The sequence below is a fragment of the Octopus bimaculoides genome, chromosome 6, assembly GCF_046866305.1.
Source record: "Octopus bimaculoides isolate indiv1 chromosome 6, ASM4686630v1, whole genome shotgun sequence".
Lineage (NCBI taxonomy): Eukaryota > Metazoa > Mollusca > Cephalopoda > Octopoda > Octopodidae > Octopus > Octopus bimaculoides.
In genome coordinates, this window is record NC_142933.1 from 115,832,881 (window position 1) to 115,855,561 (window position 22,681).

Genomic DNA, 22,681 nt, shown 5'->3' on the forward strand with positions numbered 1-22,681 from the left:
TCCTATGAATACTTATGAACAAAAATAGCCTCATCAATGTCATTAAATCATTGAAGAAATGACAGGAACACTATTGATTTACTAATAATTAGTGACTCAAATAATCACATGTATTAATTAATAAATTATTTACAGGCTAAATTAAATATTTGCATTAAAATTTAATATGCACAAAAGAACACCAAGCAAAAACTACATATATATATATAAAAATGACAAGTTTGATACAAGCCATGATGAACATTATAAGAGAAGCTTAAATTTACAATGTATATAAAACACCTTTACCACACATAAACACACGCTCACACACATACACCATATGTATATATGTATGTATTAATTAGTTGCGAATAGATTCACTTAGAGTTAAAAAAGAACTAGTCACCAAATATACACACATGGCTGTATGCATGAAAATGAATAGATATATATACATTATATATATATATATATATATATATATATGTATCTTTTATCTTTTACTTGTTTCAGTCATTAGTCTGCAACCATGGTGGGACATCACCTTGGAGAATTTTTAGTCAAACGAATTGATCCCAGTACTTGCTATTTGTTTTGTTTCTTTAAGCCTGGTACTTATTTTATCAGTCTTTGTTGCTGAACTGCTAAGTTACAGTGACATAAACACATGAACACTGATTGTCAAGTGGTAGTGAGGGACAAACACAAACATTTATATTTATATATATATATATATATATATATATATATATATATATATATATATATGATGGGTTTCTTTCAGTTTCCATCAACCAAATCCACTCACAAGGGTCTTAGTTGACCTGAGGCCAACTAGAATTCTCCACATAACCTAATGTTTTGAGGCTGCATAGGATGCATCCATCCCATCAGATATCAGGAGACACACACACACACACAAACATAAGTAACACTTGTATATACATATGTGTACATACACAGACAAACTAAATAAAGAATATACATGCATATATATATATATATATATATATATATACATACGCACTCACACACATACACATATGTACATAAACACACACACAACACACATACTGAAATACCTCTGGTTATTTGTTCCAGTTATTCAGACAGGGAAAGTATTATACTTGTGATTGAATTCTGTTACCATACATATTCACATCAAACATGACAACTGTAATATTTCTATCTAAACAGTATATTTTCCAAATTCCAAAACACGGGTCTTTAGTGTTTAGCCTCAATTAGATTTTGACCATTACATGAGGTTGTTTATATTGACTATAACAAAATATGACCCTAAGACTTGTTGTAGAGGAAACTAATGGACAATTTATATATATATAATTTTTGTTGTTTGTAATCCATGTTAATTTACTGGCAAATGGATATCATTTATAATAGCAACCATTTACATGGAACTTGCTCCATTGTCCAAGTCAGAACACATTACTTGTATCTTAAATATGCCTGTAGAAATATTTATATAACATGGATAGAGCAATAAATGAACGTGGTGAATGTAGTTTTTACATCAGGGAAACTTTCCTTTCAAAATATATGTATTGACATGTATTTTAAAATAAATGTATGTGTGTAGGCATATATGTGTATACATGTGTGTGTGTGAGTGTATCTACACACACACACACATTACTATTCATACATGCACACATACAACTTTAGGTATATACACAAATGTATGAACACAAACAAATATATATATATACTCATAATCATAAATATATAGGGATTAGCAGAATCCTGCTTCTCCAACATACTGAGAATTCTCAGTATGTTGAAGAAGCAGGATTCTGCTAATCCCTATATATTTATGATTATAAATGGTTCTACCGATAAGGTTTTTTCATACTGAGCTACCCGGCAAAATTGTTAATTATTAATTTTATTACTAATTGACGATTCCCTGCCCTGTATATCTATATATATATATATATATACTCAAACATACAGTGTGTCCCAAAAAGTGTATACACACTTTAATGACTGAGAACTCAATTTTCAGTTCTTTTGAGATTAAACTTATTATTAAAAATAACGAAGTGAGCCAGACTGAGCACTGAATAAAGGAAATTAATCTAGAAGAGTTACAGAAAGTTTCAAAATGCAGTTGAAATGCAAAGTCGGTTTAGAAATGTCCAGTTGTTCCATATGCTATGTGTCTGTCTCTTCCTCCTCCTCTTCATCAACTGCTTCAACAAGTACATCTCTAAATTTCTGACAGTTCAGTGGATCTTTAAGCTTTCATGTCTTTCCTTTCCAGACTAGTTTGTGTATCTAGGTCTTCATAGCTCCAAGTCTGAAGTTACTAACTACTTACCTATGTTACCCTATACATTCTTCACCAGAGAAGGACATTGCATTGACAGCTATTTTTCTATCCTGTTTTCCGGGGAGCATGTAGTCAATCTGACAGGCGACCAGATGTTTGATAGGCTTTTCTAAAGTTATTGTTGCAGATAACCAAGGTATTTGCATCAAAGAATTCCAACAACCTTGTTCCCTCCTCATTTTGGAACCAAAGCCATAGACTCCATGCACAACATAGTATCAGCTGAAGTTACCGACCACAAAGATAAGGTCAATATCATTCATTGCTGAAGTAATCTGCAAAAAGTCTTTGTAAAATCAGTCCCTTTGTTCATATGGCAGTGCCAGTTGAGAAGCCTAATCTAACATAAATGTTGCTGTTGTATTTTTCATGCCTAGTCTACTGTACACTGACTACCTTAATCATTTTATCTAGTCATTTCTCTTTCAAAATTATGCCTTACACTATGTACACACACACACACATATATATAAAATAACATGCAAAAACAAAATGGTAGTCAAAGCTTTATAGCATACACGTGTTTTATCAAATCATTGTAATAATTACACAACAGTTGTAAGAACAGTATACAATATCGCAACTCATATCATCATGGTTCCACAATAAATATAGTATATCTATTGTGGAACACTGATAAGATAAATTGCAACCTTATATTAGGGTTTCTACAACTGTCATGTAATTATTAGGGCAATTTGTTGAAACACGTGTATGTGTCCCAAGGCACTGAACACCACACTTGCTTTCTGTATGTATTCCACATATTAACCTATCCTGTGGTGGATGTCCTTTGTTGTACACCACCAGATACTGAAGTGGAATGTGAAATCACTACTGAGCCCATTGATTACATGTCAGGCTTCACACTGCTTTTATTTGACGTGTGTGTGTGTGTGTGTGTGTGTAAGAAATGTGTGCATAGACACACACAATGTAATATAAATTTTAATCATTTTTGTACTTTATACTCATACAAAACACTGGAGAACCTTCCATTATTTTGTAATCAATGATGATATTTTTTGCATGAACAATTTGAAGATGTGGTATTAAGTGCACATCTAATTCTTTGATATATATATATATATATATATATATATATATATATATATATATATATACATATACACACACACACTCACTCAGACACACACACATAAATATATATTATATATATGTGTATGAGTGTGTGGGTGACTGTATACACACACACACATATGCATGCATCCACACACACACATACATACACTGCGTGTAGCAGTAATATTTATCATATAGTTATGCTGGCTTATTACAGAAGATTTAAGCAGGCAATATCTAAAAAAATAAAATAAAGAAATGCGCTCAAACTTCTGAAAAGACTAATAATAATTATGCAAATGGTACAAAACATCAAAGAGGCAAAAAAAACAATACAAAAATTATTAAAAAATATATAAAAAGATGTCGCCAAAACTGAAATACTGCATACAAAATTAGACTAGTAGTAGTAGTAGAAGTAGTGGTAATGATGATGATAGTAGTAACAACAATTTCTTTTGTAATAATAATAATAATAATAATAATAATGAATGGACAATTTCAAGACAAAAGATAAAGTAACGTTAGGTACAGTATGACAGTGTGTATTGAAGCATGTCTTGCAAGAAATAAAGAATTGTATAGCTGGCTACAGAGATTGACTGAATCCTTTGTACTGCAGGTATTTTTGTATAATTTTTATAAAATGTATTTTTCTATAGCAGTTAATCACAGCTGGTGGTGATAGCACCCTTCTATCTTGATGAAAGCTCACCTATATTTCAAAGAGCTAAATTTTATTCATACAATATCTATTACTAGTAGCTAGGAATGACATGCAGGAGTCTATTGACTATTGTGATAAACAAGATAATTCCTATTCCAGGCATTGAAGTTTGTGAATGTATCCAGAAAAAAAAAAAAAATAATAATACATTGAAAGCTAATACCAGAAAGTTAAAAATTAAGCTTAACTTATTTTTAGATTAAAAAAAAATAAAATTTCAAAACAAAGAAAAATCCTATGAGTTATAACAATAAGTAAAAGACTATAAGAATTCTAACGTAAATTAGGCAGAATTTATTGAAGCTTCTAAAAAAGTTTTTGGATTCTTTCTTAGAACAGAAATACAGTTTATATCAGCCAATATCTTAATTCCTGTTGAAGAGTGGAAAAGTTTGGACAAAATCAAAATGAAGAAAAAAAATTCTATATAACTGTGGAAACAAACTTTATTAGGAAGTTTTTGAATATATTATCACCATATTTATGAGAAAGAATATTCTACTGCTTATTGTTGAAAAATTGTTTATCGCAAGAAAAATTTCTTATTAATGTTTATCATTAATAAGTAAATTTTCTTTCTCATCTTGAGTAGTAAATTATAGGAATAACTTTATAAAAGATGGCCACTTACACAAATTCTGTTTGTATGAGGAGAAAATATGTTAGTTACATATTTGAAAAATTATTTGTCAAACTTGGTATTTCCCCACATGGTACTAAACTAAGACATTTCTGCACATAAATAATTGCCATTGTCACCAATTTTGGAAATTACTTGACACTTATTCTATTTCCTCTGCTACCAATGATTGCATAATTTAGTACAATTTCATGTCACTGTAACAACTATTTTTACAACTGGCTGTTCTTTCTACTGTTAATAATTCTAGCTATTATCAAACAGACAAAGGCTAGCAGAAATGTATACTTTTGCATAAATGGCATCATACAATGGTTGCAGTAAGATTTAATGCTCTGTCTTTTGATAGACCTCTTTGGCTCATTGAGAAAGTGCTTATCATTGGTGTCCATGGAATTAAGAATGGATAACATCCGGAATCCAAGGAAACTGGTGAGCATCTGCGTCAGCAACTGCTTGTCTCTTTTCTACCACCCGTCCCTCCCTCAACCCTCTTCCTTCACTGCCTCACATATTCACTGTGATTACCTCCTCATCTAGTTCCTGTCTCTAACATTTAACCTATTTGCTCTTTTTTTTTTTACTCACTTCTACGTACCATTACTTGACCAGTCTCTATGGTAGGATTTCAACACAAAATGTCAAATTTTTTTACTCCTCATAGCAACTAGCCAGACTGATACCTGTAAACCTTCTGGATTTTATGGCATCAAGCAGATGCCCATCAAGAAGAGGCCCCACCTCTTCAATCTTTTTTATTATTGCAAGTAAGATTTCCTAGTGGAGGAATTAAAGTGAGCACTGAAAACCAATGCATCGTTAATTATTTTTATTTTACAGACACTTCTTACTTTTGAGCATTTATAGCACAACCATGCAGTACCAGCTTAGATGATTAGTCTAATGGGAACTGTCTTGTTCACAGATACACTGCATCAAGACAAGTTATTAAACCAAGGCTCACATATATAACCATATTTTCTATAATTCAATACCTTACTCTCACAGCTACTGCATGTGATAATTAATATTAAATTTACAATAATCAAATTAAATGAGAACAGATATGAAACTGAGAAGAAAATAGAGTACAGCTAAATTATAAACATATTGCTCTAATGCAGTTCTTTCTCAATTAAAAAAAAAAACATTATTATTATTATAAACACGGACGTTTCTGATAGTTTTAGAATTAAAATGATAAAAAATTGTGATAAAGATCATCCTCAACAGTAGCCAGTTTTTGGAGTGTGAGTGGTTCATTCACCAATTCTTCTCTTGTTTTCAATCCTGTTATTTCTTCCACATTATTAAACAGTTTATAAAGACAGCAAGCTGGCAGAATTATTAGCACGCTGGATGAGATGCTTAGTCACTACGTTCTGAGTTCAAATTCTGCTGAGGTTAACTTTGCCTTTCATCCTTTCAGAATCAATAAAATAAGTACAAGTTGAACCCTAGGGTTGCGGTAATTGACTCATCTCCACCTCCCTCAAGCAGCCCTTGTGGCAAAAATTTGAAATAACTATTAAACAATTTTTTTTAAAATGTATTCCTCTTTGCTGTTTTTCAGAGGTTTCTTCAGTGACCAACAATTTTTGCAGACCTTTGACACTTGATATGCCCCAAATACCTAAGTTTTTGCCAATCCAGTTGTTTTACAATACTTCACTAAATTATAAAAAAACATCCAACATACTTATGTGTCTTTTTTCTATCAAAGTAATTCTTAGCATTTTTTCTATAACACCAAACCTGAAAAAATTATCGTTTTTCTATCAGCTATTTCTTTCTTAAAAATTCCACATTCAGATCCAGACGTTGTTGTTGGAAATATCAGTGTGCAGCAATTTCAATTTGGCCTCTTTACTTATTGGAGGATTTTTACCAAATGCAATTTAAAGAGAAAACAACAGATTTTGCTAATGCAATCCTTTTTATCTTTCTTATGCATCACAATTATTTGTAATAATACTTCCAAGATAGCAAAACTGATTCACCCCTTTGACAGTTTGATTATCAATTACTGTAAAATAATCTTGATCATATGTTCCTGAGGTAATTATCAATTCGGGTTTGCTAAAAATAAAGGATAAACCATATCCTCACACTTTTTTTTGCATTCAACTTCAAAATTTTCCATTCATTTAAGTTACCCACAAGTAGGACAATGTTGTCAATAGATCTGACACTGTTGACCATTCTTCAAAAAAACCTTCTAGATGCCTTTTACCCTTTTAGCATAAATGTTAAACATATTTTGTTTTACTGATTTTAAATTTGAAATTTATTACATCCTATTTCAGGGGAATTTATTTGAAAGTAGGTATCCTTGAAATATTTGTTTCTAGATAGAAATACTGATTTCAAATTTTGGCACAAGGTCAGCAATTCCAGGGGTAGAGGTAAGTTGATTACATCGACCCCAGTGTTCAACTGGTACTTATTTTATTCTTTTCTACACAAGGACTAAAATTTTTGGGGAGGGGGCCAGTCAATTAGATTGACCACAGTACACAACTAGTGTTTAATTTATTGACCCTGAAAGGATGAAAGGCAAAGTCGACCTCGGTGGAATTTGAACTCATGACGTAAAGACAGACGAAATACCGATAAACATTTCACCTGGCATGCAAACGTTTCTGCCAGCTTGCCAACTTATAACTGAGTAAATATTAAAAATGAAACTCCTCTAATCTTTCCACCTCAACTGACACTCTTTAATTCACCTCATTCCATCCCATTCATACCAAATTAGTAATCTCTTACTCTCAATGGTTTTGCCACTGCTGTCTCTGAGGTGGAGACTAACTTGGAAGTAAAGTTACACAAAGTTCACTTATCTACCCATATACACATGTACCTCACACCACCTGCTTTCCCTACATATACCCGACTCAACAAATACATTTCATACAGATTTCACTTCATTTTTATCTTTCACTCCATACATACCACACACATTTTTACACCTGTTTGATTATATACTCTTAACTCCCTACAACTAACACACCCACATACCTCACACAGTTCTTTTCAAAGGACTACTGCTTGATAGTCACACTTCCTGCTTATCACCCCACTATGGTATATCTTTTTTACCTTTCATTTCTTCTTTCTTTACTCACTCCTTATTACCATTCGTGACGAAAAAGCACTACTGCTACAACATGTTTCACACAATGACTTATTTTAATTTTTTTTCCTTGACAATATTTAATAAATAAAATATGCCCCTTTTTACACCCAATTTTTTATATAACATGTGACCTACATTATCACTTCCTCAGCAAATGTGCCAAAAGGTGGCTGACTGGCAAAAAAATGGTTAGAGTGAATGGAACTACTCTAAGCATGTACCTGTTGATTGGTAAACAACATGTGGGCAAAAGCTTGTGCCTTTATTGGTCAGAGTAATTTTGGATTTGTGGGTTCCACCTGGTACAGGATTCAGTCTGCCTAGTACAAGAGAGCTGCCTAGTTGGTGGCTCTCTTGTGCCAGGTGGACTGAATCTTCAATGTATTCAGATATTTTGTATACTTTTGAATACTCCTTCATATCTTTATGTAAATCTTCACAAACTGAAAAGTATCTTCATAATGACCACCTCAGCAGATGTTCTAATGACAAATAAAAGAAGCCATTATTATTATTATTATTATTACTAGCTGGACACGTGAAAAATTCATGGAAAATATAAAAAATGTAAGCATCTGTATATTGTGTGCTGGTGCCATGAGAAATCTTTCTGTACTGTCACAGTTAAAGGTGGTGAGCTGGCAGAATCGTTAGCATGCAGAGTGAAATGCTTAGTGGTATTTTGTCTGTCTTTATGTCCTGAGTTCAAATTCTGTCAAGGTCGACTTTGCCTTTCATCCTTTTGGGGTTGATAAATTAAGTACTAGTTGCCTACTGAGGTTTATCTAATTGACTGGCCTCCTTCCCCCAAAAGTTTCAAGACTTGTGCCTATAGTAGAAAAGTATATTGCAACAGTCACAGAATATAGAAAGAAGTGTAAAACCGATAACTATATAATCCAACCAAAATATTTCAGTTATGCAAATGCAAACAGAATTACTATTTAGCCTTAAAATGCATTGTACATATTCAGAGAACCCTCTTGGTTTAGTGGTATGGAATGTTTTTCTCGTATTTTTTAAATTCTTTTATATCATCTCTCTCTCTCTTTCTCTCACTTCCTCTCTGTAGACACACACACATACATTCATGTGTGTGTTTTAGTTTTTGTTTACTTACACACATCAACAAATGAGCCAATTGAACAACTCTGTTTGGTTGTTCAATTTTCTAGAAATAACAGCCAAATCACTCTCATACTATGCACTTGTTAGTATTAAGGAAAGAGATGAAATAGAATTAATATTTTCGATTTTGTTCAGCTCTATGGATCTAATTATTTTTTAAATGTCTTCATGCATTACGTGATACAAGAAAAAAGAAAATGGAAAAATCCTGACCAAAACAGAGAAATTGTAACTTAACAAAAAATATAGAAAGAGAAAGAAATGGTTGAATTCGAAAACCAATAGATGTTTTTTAGCTGAGGTGTAATTTTATAATAAAAACAAATTCAAAATTTAAATTTTGGAACATAAAGCTGACCATGTTATCTGGTGTATGGCCGAATTCAAATGGGTAGAAAACCTATAACAAATGTGTGTGTGGTTGGGCCTTTACTAGCCAGGGGTCAATTTCAGTTCAATCGTAGAAAGGAATTCAAATACCTATCAGCCACTCAGTTCCATGCCATCATCTCTCTCTCTCTTTCTCTATCACTTCCTCTCTCCTTTGCTTGGCACACATGTCAAATTTAAGTATCTCGATTTTATCATTAAGACTGTTGCTGCTTCAGTGACCCAGTACGTATGGGTATTGAGAAGTAGTAATACATTACATAGGTGGCAGTTTCAAATGTCTTCCAGAAATTACAAGAGATGTGGTTAAAAATGTTTATTTAAGCAACAAAATTTATTTCAACAATTTCTTTCTCTTAAGCATGACACACGCGTCAGGTACATACAAAAAACAAATTGGCGTATTAATATTATCGATTATTATCATCACTATCTATTACTATAATGTTGTTATTTTTACATTTGTAGCAATGAGTGGGATGTGTTATACTAATTTATTAAAAATAATTTTAAGCTAACAAAGTGGTTTGTCATATCCTAAGTTTTCTTCAGTAGTTTTTCATACTAATTAAACCATGAATTTTCAGAACTAACCATAATAGAAATTAATGAGTTGCTACTACAAATAACGTACATACCTTAGATTCTCCCACAAACAACGTCCTGTGTGTTTTAGCTTTCTATTACCTTAAGTAGCATTTGCATATATTTCTTACTTAGACATACAGCTTTAAATTTATAGAAAAAAGAAATGGGTTTGTGTGATGTTGATGCCTTTTTAAAGTTTTACTTCTACATTATAAGACTTATTTTAATATGGAAAAATGTTTGCCTTTGTTCATTAATAGTTGGCCCGCATTTTATGCATTTTCTCTTTATTTTAACTGATCTGCTGTTCAGTAAATAGAGCAGAGGAAGTTCAGTGATGCAGCGCAAAGTCATAATTATATAGCAGAGGTCAATACCTTAACCCTTTTGTGACAAAATGTCAACTGAAGTACAATTTAAAAAAAAATTAATTTTAAAAATTACCAAAAATAACTTCCATTATTAAACTGATGTTTGGAACATGACAAAAGATTCTTACATAAAATTATGGCTTGCGGTTTGGAGCTAAACACCTTGAAACATGTTTTCTTTTCTCTCTCATACAATCAGGGACAGTCTCAGGTGGGTTGATACCAAAAGAGTTAAACATGTGAATATCATGATTTCATGTTAGCAATAAATTTGTATTAAAACCTACAGCACTTGTCAAGGCTTAAAATTTTCTTGGCTTTAATCTATATTGATAAATGAACAGTTCATAGAGATTATGTAGTTTGATGAATGTCAAAATAATTTCTCGTTTTTATTTAATAGACAATTACTAAATTCCAGATGATATACTCAGCTTTTTAATTCTTTTGGCATAACACTTAAGAATTTAATATGGTTGAATCCAAATACTAAATCTAAATGAAAATTAACTTTCCTTTACTTGAAATTACCCTAAGCAAGGGCACACAGGTCACTATTCGGCAAAGTGTTAGAGGAAAGGAGAACTCGTAAACTGGGCAAACTACAGATTTCTCTCATGAACTAGGTGAGCACTTTTTCTTGAGACAACAGTTGTAAAATCTTGCTAGAAGTGGAAGTATCTCATGGGATAGGTTTTCAACAAAATAACTTAGATTTGATCAGGACCAATCTAGCATTTCACAGATTAAGATCATTTATAAGTTTGGAAGCCTCCCTGATTGACTCTCCAAATTCAGAAACAAAGCAGTTAATTCAAGTTGGAGAGCTGAAAGCAAAAAATGGTTAGAGTGGAATTTGATGCAAGCTTCTTGAGCAAGTAGCTTAGCTTTTTCTGAAGATAAGATTACTTCAAGGCCATTGTGAGAATAGAATTATTTTAACAGCTACTCCCCATAACTCACTTGAACCAAACCTTTCTTGATCAAGATGTTTTTGAATAGATTCAGAACATCCAGCCTTGGTGTGCCTTTTAAGAATATATTTCTCATGGTTCATTATTTTAACAACTACTCCAAATCATTAAGTTGAACCAAACCTTTCTAGATCAATTTGCTTTAAACAGATTCAGCATAGCCTGTCTTGGTGTGCCTTAATGCTCTTTCTAGCATTGGTTACAAGTAGAGCAGAAGGCTGTTACATTAAAGTTATATCCATTTTGGTGGTAGAGAAGGAAATAGTGGTTGTGATGAGCTGTAGCAGCAGCACATTCCAGAGCAAACCAAGGTTAAAAGTTAAGTTTTAGTTGGTATTTTTGATATGGGGAGAAGATAAAAATTATTGAACCCAAGTAGGGTCTAGTCAGCCAAGAGGGATGCAATCTTTAATTTTCTTGATCTGCAAAAACATCCAAGTTGAGAATCAGTCAGGAAAGAATGGAATCCTTTCTAATATAATTTAGAATGCCTGATGGAATAGCACATCAAAACATGATTATATCAGATCTAAGAACTTTGTTTATCACTAATAAAACGATGCTGTGTGACAGAGATATATCAGACATATATCCAATACACTAAATTAGCATAGAAAAAGTGATGACGATGAAATTTATGCCCTAATTTTCTAGAAACAAGTTTGATTTATGTTTTACATAGGCCAAAAATAAAAAAAAAGTATTGGAAAAGGGCTTATAAATTCTAGTAAGCCTGACCTACTCTACAAGTATCAAGGAAAATGTCAATATTGAAAGAAAACTAATATTTGCGTATGAATGAAAGAAATAACTGCTAAGATATTCACAGTAAAATTATATTCAACATTTGAAATAGAAAAGGTAAACCAGACCACTGATGTGATCTGAACTATTGATCTGTTGCTTATTGAATAATTTTATTGTCAATTACTCTATAGATCACTTTCCAGGTATTTCACTGCATCTTTTATGCTAGTTTATTTAAATTTTTTTTTTAAATCAAAACCTTTTTCTCTGCTGTTCTATTTATATATCTACAAGATAATTAGTCATTTAGCAAAGCAGTCACATTTCACAAAAGAGTGACTGATGAAAAGCAAGAACTGCTTGGTATAAAATATTTGTTCTGTAAAATACATGGTGAGGTAAAAAGAAAGAAAAAAAAACTATCAGCTTCTTGCTAGCATTAAAAGAGAATTGACATAAAATAAAACAAAGATAATTTGTGGTAAACTTTAATAAATCACACCTTTTTAAATTAAAACTTTAAGAATACCTCTATAAAAAAAATACTTTACCTAACTTTCTAATTTTTAAAACAGTTTAATTAAGCTACTTAAAAATAGTTTAATTAAAATATATTGAATAGTAGAAAATATATTAAATTTGTAGAACATTTTAACTTGAGAATATAAAACTCGAACAGAAATTTTTATTTAGTTTCATTTAGATTTTGTAAAAAATAAATAACCATATAATGTATTAAAATAGTTGATTAAATTGATTAGAATACAGATTCCATGAGTAGACTCTACTGACAAAATGCCAAGGTTCCTGTGAAAGTATGAATGTCACAAATGTAATGTATACCTCTTTTATAAATTTAATACTTCTGGAATGTTTTACAGAATGTAATAGAAAACCCCTTTAGCGTATCTCCCATGATACATCATGTCACAAGGAGCAATATTCAGAAATGGGTGTAAATTAATTATGTGCTGCTTTATATACTTAGCAGCTTGTGACCAGAAGTATCTATCAATAAGTGATCAATCATATTGATTTCTGCCAAATATATGGTACTGTCAATTCCAACAATGACCTCAACTGACTGATTGAAGCCTTCAACTGTTCTCATTTTGAAGCCATTTTTATTTGTTTCTACTCAGACACTGGACACCTGAGGTGCAGGCTGTAAATTTATGTTCATGAAACTTCAAGTAATGCAGGGCTATATAACTTGACTTTTTCACACACACACACAAAATGGTCAAAGTAGCTTAGTAGATGGATTGTTGGCCTTACAATCATAAGGTCATGAGTTCAAATTCTTGAGCAAAGTACTTCATTTTATGTTGCTTCAGTCTCGTTCAGCTAAAAATGAGTACCAGCTCACTGCTGTTGGTGCCACTCTAACTCTCTTCAGCCTCAATGTTCTGCTGGGTTAAAGGAAGGAGGACTGAAAGCATACCTATATCTGCTTGTGACTACATAGGCATCTAAAACAGTTAGCAAAAGAATATTACTAGGTCATACTTGTTTGTTAATGATTTTTAGATATTCCCCATCCTGATTCACTGTCTGCATCCTCTCTTGTGCTACTCTTCTTGTACCTTCAGGATTTTCTCTGGTACCTCATCACTACCATCTTACTTTCCAGCTAATCTCACCCACCCTTATAAAATGTAGACTAGTCATGTATATTCTCCATAGCTAGACACCTACACTTGTTCCTCTAGTGTACTTTAGCCTCTCAACACTTAGCATAAAATCATCTCCTTCTTCTCAGATACTTAGTTGAGGGAGTTTTTCTTTTTCCTTTTCCTGCTTTCTTCCTGTCTTGTAAGTCACTTGGTGACCTTACGAGTGCTAGTAGCATGAGAAAAAAGCACCCAGTACACACTGTAAAATGGCAAGCATTAAGAAGAGCATCTGGCCATAGAAACTATGCTAGGGCTGACAGTGGAGCTTGACACAGCCTTGCAAGCTTGCTGGATCTTGTCATACTGTTCAACCCATGCCAGCATGAAAATGGATGTTAACTGATAATGATGATGATGATGATGATGATGATGATGATGATATCTTACATTACATAAAAAAAAAAAAGAAATCTATAGAATGGCAAATATTCCAATAATTGAAACGGTTTTTAGTTACCTGGTTATTCATAGTGGGTGACTTGGTAGCAAATATAATCCAGAGATATATCTATACACCAAGAACAAAGAAGAAAAAAATGCATTAAAATTAGTGACGGGAAACAGAGAAAAATAAAAGACATTTTCTGAAAGATTGAGATAGATAAAGTGTATATACATGTGAATATTTTTCTGAGGTGATTTCTTAAAGGAATAAGAAAAAATAATATCAATATGGAGATTTGTATCAATAGTGAAAACCTAAAAATAAAATATGAATTCAATAAGTAGGGTAAAAGCTATAGTGAAAATCTACTTGAATAATATAGGTAGCTAGACTGATGACAACAACAATTATGATACTGCTGCAGATACACAAGAGTTGTTAGTAGTGAGAGCATCCATGAAATAAATCATTTCGGATATTTGGAAGGCTCCCTAGTTTCATTTCATCATTTTAATATCCATTTTTCTATGCCTGCGTGGGTCAGGCAGAGTTTACTGAGACAGATTTTTTACAGCTGGATGCCCTTCCTGTCACCACCCTCACTTGTTTCCAAGCGAGGTAGTATTTCCTCACTTGACCTGACATTGGAAATATTGGAAATGACCAGACATTGCTGTACAATATTGGAAACAAATGATACTGGTTGTATGAAGGTGACACTCACAACTACCACATAGTGCTTGTGTGTGGAGGGTGATGTTGCATGAAACTGAAATACGGCCTGAATATGGAAGATGTGTGAAGGCTGAAAAGAAATAAGGTGAGCATGTTCTGCTGGATATGTAATGCTAGTTTGCTTGTATGTTGAAGCACAAATGAACTGAGAGAAATACTGGGTATAAAAAGAAATCTGAGATAGTGTACAAGAGCTGGTCTGGATTTATTACATAAGTAATGGATGACAATTGAATGAACAAGCGACGAGTATCCAAACTGAAGGAACCTATGGAAGAGGATGGCTGATGGAGATATGGCGAGAAGTAGTGGATTCTGATCTCAAAAGGCTGATCCTCATAAAGGAGATAACAAAAACCTGCAACATATGATGAGATGTTGCGCTAGAGACAACCTGTGCAGCCCATAGCCACACTTCCAGGCTTTGATCTCAAAATGATGATAATTAAATATAACAATAGTAGGTGCAGGCATGGTAGTGTGGTAAGCTTACATTCCTACCACATGGTTCTGGGTTCAGTCTCACTGCATGGTACCTTGGGCATGTGTCTTCTACTTTAGCCTTGGGCCAACCAAAGCCTTATCGGTGGGTTTGGTAGACGGAAACTGAAAAGAGCCTGTCATATATATATATATATATATATGTATATTTATGTGTCTGTGTTTGTACCCCCACCATTGCTTGACAACCGATGCTGATGTGCTTACATCGCTGTAACTTAGCGGTTTGGCAAAAGAGACCCGATAGAATAAGTACTAGGCTCGATTTCTTTGACTAAAACCTTTTAAGGTGGTGCTCCAGCATGGCCACAGTCAAATGACTGAAACATGTAACAAAAAAAAAAAGAAAAAGAATAATGATGTTTAATGTGTTAGACTATTAATGTGTTAGACTATTAATGTGTTAGACTATCAACATACTTGTCTTTATATGACTTGGTTTAAAAAAAAAAAATCTGTTATTTTCTAATATGTTAACATTACTCGTTCATGTGTTCCAATAGCTGAGACATATTAAAACTGAAGGATCAATGACATTTCTACAAGGCTGATGCCACCTTCAAAATAATTTGGATATATATCAAGCTAAGACTTATTTATATAACTTAAAAATTATGCAACTACAACAATTAAGAATTAATTTTTCAATCTGCTAATATTGCGGTTGGTAACAGAATGTATAGTCATCGTCAAAACTTCCACATTTCTATTGTTACTATGGTTTCAGTTGTAACTGTGATAAAGTTGTTGAATCTATGATAAAAACAACAACATAGTAATAACAGGCGAATAGAAAAGATGACAGTGATCTTGTTGTTATTGCTGATGGTGATAAAGGAAGCAATAATGTAAATGGTATTTGAAAAAATGTTGACACTCCTACTGATAGTAATTTCTTGTTGTTAATGATGATGATGATGAAGAGGATGGCGGTGGTGATAATGATTTTGATTAGAAATTGAATGACCTTTTGAAAACTGATCTGATGAATAGGAGGAACGTTTCCATAAATGGTGGAGTGCATTAGGGAGACTTATAATACAGGAAGGAAACTTTAGAATTTAATCTATGATGTATGTAATCCACCTGCTGTTTGCTGCACAGCCTGGCTTTTTACTGACATACAAAGAGATCACCATTTTCAGATTTGACTGAGTCTGTGACTGATTATGGTAGTTGATTGGCAGAATCATTAGAGCATTGTATAAATGCCTTGCAGTAGTTGTTCTGGCGCTTTGCATTCTGAGTTCAAATCTTGCTGAAGTCATCTTTGCATTGCATTCCTCAGATTGATAAATGAAGTAGCAGTCAAATATTGGGAGTTGATTTCTTTCACTCTCAGAATTAGCTGTACTGAGCTATTGGAGGATTCTGGGAGTGACTACTTCTTCAAAACGTGGGGGTGACTTGAATAAGGGATTAGCAACTGTTTTTTCTCTATCATGTAACAAACATCATCTAAATAAACCACCATAGAATATGATGAACAGGAATATGCTCTATGGCATGGAATGATTAAGAAAAACAAATCCAATTAATTCTGGTTTAAGAAAATTGACGACATTATAAATACAACAATATTGAGCTGTAAGTATCATTAGCTCAGATAATTGCATTTTGATAACAGGTATTAGAGATATATTTATTACTTCTGATGAAAATCTCTGCAGATATCCAAGTTTCTTTCCTAATCTATCAACTTGTGGTTGTATTAGCAAGTATAACTTTTACTGATTCCAGCTAGATATTATCTAACTATAACTAATCCAGTAATCCCTGGTGTAGTATCTAAATTGCATGGCAAGATTATATATCAAAGTTGCTAAGGGGTTAAGTAGATGGAATATTCATGTGAAGCCCTACGACTGATATGCGCTCTGCTCTTTCACAAGAGATAATTCTCTATTTATTTCAGTTTGTTGCTGAGACTACGCAATCATTACAATTTCTCAGATGTGTGATTGGTTATTTCAAAAGGTATCTGATGAGACACCTCTAATCCATAAGGTTTACCAACAAAGTTAATGCTGACCTTTTGGGCTCCACGGTCATATTCAGAGAGTTAATAGACTCTTAAGCAATCTTGTGTGACCGACAATGGCCTTCAGTGTTATTTATATTATCTATTAATGCTGTGTTTACAAAGCATGTGAGAAGGTGGTGGTGGTGTAAATACTTATAGACTAAAAAAGAAGCCAAAGAAGAAAAAATGTAAAAATATGTAGCACTACAAATTATCTACAAGACCAATACAATTATATGTTTAGACTTATAAACATTAATTTTACATTTTATTACAGAAATTTGTTCTAGAAACAATCAAATAAACAGTTTGATACTGTAACATTAAAATAAATAAACATCAGTGCTACATTAGAAGTTGTCAGCATGAGCAGCAATACATGTTTGCCATATTTTTATTGATCTATTTATTTCTAATAGTGAGATGGAATGGTAAAGCACCAGATTAAATGCTTGGTTAATGATTTTCCTATTTTTTACTTGCTGAGTCTGTAGGAAAGGGCAGTGCCCATTCCTTTTACTTGCTTTCTGACACTAATGGGTTTGATGTTGTTGCTATTTTGTTTAAACAGTTGCAAGTCAAAATCTGTAGGAAAGACATCAGCAGGGAGAACGTTCTAGAAAACCAATAACCTGGTGAAGAGAAACTGGTCATAATGTTTATTGTGGGGCTCTTGGGTGGGTTGAGGGAAGGACACAACAAAAATGATGGGGGTGGGGGTGGAGTGAGTTGAGAGTGGGTAAGTGGAATAAAAGGAAGCGATATGAGATTAGCCAGCTGCAAGGGATAGCAGCTATTACAGTAGTGAGAGAGGGAGAGAGAGAGAGAGAGACAGAGAGAGAGAGAGAGAGAGAGAGAGAGAAAGAGAGAGAAAGAGAAGATAAGCAGCTATAGGCTAGAGGCTAAAGTGTGTCTGTGTAAGTGGAACATACTAATAGAAAGGCCAGTTGAGTGGCCCTTCTCTTGATGTGCTCCAGGAAGTTGGATTGTGTAGCAGCAGCATTACCTAAGTGGGAGCAATGCTCCATTAAGGAGCTCATTTGAGCTTTGTAGAGTATCAGCAATTGTTGGAGGATGAATTACTTTCTAGCCCTAAAGAGAAGGGCCAGTCTTTGTTAAGCTATGCTTAGTATGTGGTTTCCGCCAGCAAGAGTGATTTGTCATGTTTTTTGACATCCTGGCTTAAAATCGCACTCTGCCTCTCATTGTTCTAAGGACAATGACATAAGTACCAACTAAATATTAGGATTCCATAAATCCATTAGATCCTTCTTTACAAGCTTGTTACAGTATAACATAATTGGAAAACATTTAAATTCTAACATGGCAGTTTAGGGGCAAATAATAAATTAAGCCAATAGCAAGTCTTAGCATGTAATGAAAATATATAACGTGTCTAGAATTGTTTTTTTTTAAACAACTCAGAAAATAAGTTATCAATCATTTTTCCTAGTTATGTCACATGTTTGGACATGTTGATAATCAGTGTCAATGCAAGACTGGAACCCGAAAGGGTGGTTGGCAGATGATGAAGGGAAGGGTGACAGAGAATCAAGGGAAGGAGTGGTTGAAAAAGGATCAAGGAAAGGGGCCGTTGGCAGATGGTCAAAAAAAGGTAAGGCTGGAAGATAATTAAGGGACAGGGGTGGTCGACAGAAGAGCAGAAAAAAGGGTGGCTGACAGGATCAAGAAGTCTTTGAAGAAGCAACAGAAGAATACTGTTGTTGGATTATTGATAAAGCAGACAAATCTCAACTTTGCTGCTGGGGTGCCCAATCTCCTTGTAGCTGGGGATCAAACCCAACACCTAAGTGACCCAACCTCCGTAAAATTAAAGGATGTAACCCCTTACAGCTAGGAGATCTAACTCTACAACAGTAGAAATAAAGTGTCACACCAATAGTCACAACAGAAATCTGCCATAGACTTAGATTTATGATTCATGAGTCGATAGTTTAACATGTTACTAATAAATCAATAAGGAATTTCTTCTTAGTTGTTTGACCTGGTACAAACAGTAGTCAAATGTCCTTCAAATCTTTTCCTACTGTCTTAAAAAATAGTTACATAGAATAATGTAGTCTAAATAAAAAAGGGGATAGGGAAGGCTTTTAATTACAGTCTTGCTTGCTCAAGGCTGGAATTAAACAATAGTCAACTGCAATACATGATCAATTCTACTATTTCAGCACCGTACTCGGTGCTAAAAAACTAATTTCAATAATATGGGCAGCAATGTCAACATTTGTTGAACCATCGAAACTAAATTATGGAGGATAAATAGATGCCAAAACATAGAATGAGAAGACACTTACGAGGTTGTGGTATATTCAGTAGAAGTTCATGAAAATGAGGTAGCTTATGGTTTTAATATTTCTCGTTTCTTACATTAAAGACCATTAATATTGTGGCAGGCAAGTAGTGAATTTGAAAGAAGCAAATTTCCATGTTTAAAAATCATTTGAAGGTTGGTTTTACATTTCATCCCTTCAGAGATCAATAAACTAAAATATGAAATAATGTATTGGTACAATGTGATCCACTGTTTTCCACTGCTTCAACATTTGGAATTGAGCATCCTGGAAAGAAGTTTATTTTACAGAAAGACAAAGTAATCAGTTGATAAGGGAACCCTACTTTTACTTTAAGTGCTTTGATATGCAACACTGTCAACATAAACAGACTATGAGACAGGGTAAAAATGTGAAAAGTTGTAGTAGGTCAACACAAGTGCTCTTGTTGATTACTTAGTTAAGCTCTTTCCTCCCTATGAAGAATGAGCTATTGATAACTTTTCGTCATTGTTCTCGACTATGTCGCCTTTTCTCTCAGGCCTTGTTGGTTTTTAGTTATTATTAATGCTTCTATATCTTTGCTTTTATCTAGGAAGGCGTGTTGGCACTTTGCAAACCTATATTTTTTTTAACTTCTGGGAAGAGGCAGGCCATACTATTTTGGTCTATTTTTTTTACCCCCACCTCGCATAAACAGTCCTACCAGGAAGTTGCACTAAACTGGCAGAGCTCTCAGAATTGTTGAGGAACACAAGTCACTGCACAACAAAATAGCAACTACACTATCTACTCTCAGAGAAGTTACCCTCTCATATTCTAAACAGCTTTATTATACTTTCTTCAATGATTTTATGTACTTTAAGCAGGTTGTATTCTTTGATTTCAATATAACAAGAACGCAGAACAGTTTTCTAGAGAATAGTGATGGGCATATCCTCGTTCATGGGTGAAATTTTGCCCATAATAAAATTTCAGATCTTTGCAGGTAGAGTTTCTAAACACTTCTCCTTGTTCATTGGCCTCGGATCATGCAGGGACACTGTCTTGAAAGAGTTTCAATCAATATTATCAATATCATCTCATGCGGTGCCACATAAAAGCACCCAGCACACTCAGTAAAGTGGATGGTGTTAGGAAGGGGCATCCAGCCGTAGAAAGCCATGCCAGATCAGACTGGAGTCTGGTGCAGCCTCCCAGCTTGCCAGCTCTGGTCAAACCATCCAACCCATGCCAGCATGGACAATGGACATTAAAGGATGATGATGATGATGATGATGTTACCAACCCCAGTATTCAAAGTTAGGTATATAATTTAGTGGTCACTCTATCTCACTGATAGGTTATGAGACATAGACACAGAGAGACATACAAGTGACAGGCTTCTGCAGAGTTTCCATCTACCAACTTTACTCACATAACATCATGCAGTCTAAGTCTGCTTAAGATGGCACACAGTAGACCAAATCCAAAATCCTGTGATTACAAAGATGCCTGTAGGTTCTTATGCACCCGTAATTAACCCCTTGTAATAACAAGTGTGGGTTTCCACACCTGCTCAAGACTGAACAAGAGACAACAACTTATCTAATTTATTTAGGCTATTTTGAGAAACTATTTCATAGTTAATTGGTTTCTCAAAATAGTCATACAAATCTATAAGTCTGATAGTAAAATAAAATTAATTTGTGGATAACCTAGGATTGAACTCTGAATACGTAATTACACTTAGGTGCATGGCTGAGTGCCCAAGAAGTTTGGTTTCTAATCACAGTTTCAGGTTCTGTCCAATTGTGTAGCACCTTGGGCAAATGTCTTCTATGATCATACTGGATCAATCAAAGTCTTATGAATAGATTTGACAGATGAAAAAAGAAGCCCATTATATGTGTGTATATATACGTGTGTGTGTGTGTGTGTGTGTGTGTGTGGTAAGAAGCTTGCTTCACAATCACATGGCTCGAGGTTCAGTCACACAGTGTGGAACTTTGGGTAAGTATCGTATCTTGTGAGTGGATTTGGTAGAAACCCGTCATATATAAATAAATTTATTTAGGTGGCTATCCAAATTTACAATCGAAAGGCAACAAGTATAGTTGTCACCTTAGTGACAACTATACAAAATGACAACTACACTATATATGTGTGCGTGTGTGTCTTTGTGTTTGTGTTTATCCTAGCCATGGCCACATGACAACTGGTGTTGGTGAGTTTATGGTCCCCATAACTTTGGCAAAAGAGACCCAATAGAATAAGTACTAGGCTTGAAAAATAAGTCAGGGGTTGATTTGTTCGACGAAAACTGTTCAAGGTGGTGCTCCAGCATGGCCTCAGTCAAATGACTGAAACAAGTAAGAGAATAAAAGAATATGGCCATATATATATATGTAAGTGCTTTCACAAATAAACTTGCACTTCATTTTAGAAGATCTGCAGACACAAGCACTCACCTTTGGCTGCATTGCATTTTATAGAAGAAACAACTGTAACCTACTGAAATTCATTGCATAATTTCTTGTTCCTTTGTCATTTGTTTAATTTCATATTATGCTCTTTACTCAAAGCTTTATTCTGAAGAATATGTAATCCCAGTTCTAACACTAAGTTATTTGTAATGTTATCTCCAGGTGAAATATTAAAATATATGTAGACATGTGTATACAAATATATATATATACATGGGAGAATTCACGAAAAAACAACAGACGAAGACAGGTGGTGTAAACAACAAATGGATGTATTAGTATAACGCTTGGGAATAGAGAAAGTCTTTAACGTTTCGAGCCTACGCTCTTCAACAGAAAGGAACACAGAAAGAAACAAGGAGAGGAAAAAATATATATACTTGTGTATGTGTGAGAAAGTTGGTATGTGAAAGCACGTGGTTGGATGTATAAAAGATAATAAGAGTGAAAAACTACAGAAGGCTTGTGTTACATGGTTATATA

General features: G+C 33.7%; 1 protein-coding gene across 12 annotated transcripts in view; it reads right to left on the minus strand.

Moving 5' to 3' along the window:
* Window positions 1-22,681, minus strand: part of LOC106875251 (protein-tyrosine sulfotransferase 1) — a 476,119-nt gene that overhangs the window by 99,806 nt on the left and 353,632 nt on the right. For 11 of the 12 annotated variants that reach the window (XM_089354479.1, XM_052968566.2, XM_089354475.1 and 8 more), the window contains one exon: window positions 14,256-14,306. The gene's annotated coding sequence lies outside the window, so the exon portion shown is untranslated. Of the gene's footprint in view, window positions 1-14,255; window positions 14,307-19,757; window positions 20,017-22,681 lie in introns of those variants that run through there. The other variant, XM_089354480.1, reaches the window with a different exon arrangement.